The sequence below is a fragment of the Aplysia californica genome, unplaced genomic scaffold (genome assembly GCF_000002075.1).
Source record: "Aplysia californica isolate F4 #8 unplaced genomic scaffold, AplCal3.0 scaffold00710, whole genome shotgun sequence".
NCBI classification, from domain to species: Eukaryota; Metazoa; Mollusca; class Gastropoda; order Aplysiida; family Aplysiidae; genus Aplysia; species Aplysia californica.
In genome coordinates this window covers 259,662-260,785 of record NW_004797980.1, presented here as the reverse complement: position 1 = coordinate 260,785, position 1,124 = coordinate 259,662, and the positions used below count along the sequence as shown (strand labels likewise).

At 40.4% G+C, this 1,124-nt stretch overlaps 1 protein-coding gene across 1 annotated transcript in view; it reads right to left on the bottom strand.

Moving 5' to 3' along the window:
* The window catches only part of LOC101860050 (zinc transporter 2), a gene marked incomplete in the record, with an annotated part of 19,573 nt that extends 18,671 nt beyond the window's left edge, over positions 1-902 (bottom strand). The window contains 1 exon segment of the mRNA XM_013088252.2: positions 506-902.
* Between the last annotated feature and the right edge of the window lie 222 nt (positions 903-1,124).

The window sequence follows — 1,124 nt, the reverse complement described above, 5'->3', positions numbered from 1 at the left end:
CAGTACGGCTAGCCTCTTCCAAAATATATATCGTTATTATAATGCAGGTTTATATGAAAAGAAATTGACGTGTTGTATAGAATTTTGAAGTGTGGTTATTAAAGAAAAATACACTGACAAAGGTCATATTCATATTACTTGCCATGAAATACAAATGTAGACTCTAGTTGATGCCTCTTTCTGATAAAGATAATTTTTACAAAAATTTACGGTCTCGGGTCTACCACCTGTGTCTTATTCACACGTGCGTCACCCACAATACAGTGTCAGTATGTTAACCTGTCAGGAAAAAATGTCAGAACTATTATTAATAACAAAAAAGGCATCAACGTATAGATATATATAGCCTTGACATTAATAAAGTATTATAATGTGCCATTAACACGGTACAATCTCGTGTACGACAAAATATTACAATAGGCCCCTATCGTAAAACAGCGAATTGCTAGATTCTTCTATCTACGTCATTAAACAAAGTATCGGGGTAGCGTCATAATGAAAATACCGTCCAACCAATTCGTCCAATACCAGGAGTTGGGTCACAACGATGTCGCGACGCGAAATACCCAAACAACACGAATCCTTCCTAGCGATCCGAGTCCACACACACTCTCCTCATATCACCGGTGAACCTGGCACACACAGAATAAATTAACTTAAAACTCGACAAGTTGTTGGATGGGCCAAAAATTCACAAAAGGCTTCTTCACAGTTGTCCAACACACGTGGAGTGGAAAGCGTTTGTAGGAGAGAATGTTGTTTCGAGACGCATGCATCTATAAAGACAGGATTTTGCACACTCCATGGCTCGTGTGAAAGGCGATGAGGGAGAGAGCGAGAGATGGGTGCAAAAGGGCGCGTTGGTTGAGAAACTTATAGCGAGGTGTGCAAAAATATGCGATGGTCTCGACTCGGGATCGCCAGAGAAAGTCGTCCCTCTCGACACAGTAGGCTAGTAGAACTAGGAGCGTGGGCCACGATAAGATCCAGGTCAGCGGAACTTTCGTCTTAACCAACCGGACATCTCTCCTCAAACAAACACATCCGTATTTCGTTTGTTTGAACAATAAACACACTTTTTAAAAGTTTTAGTAAGTGACGTAAAACACTGACTAAAACTTTTT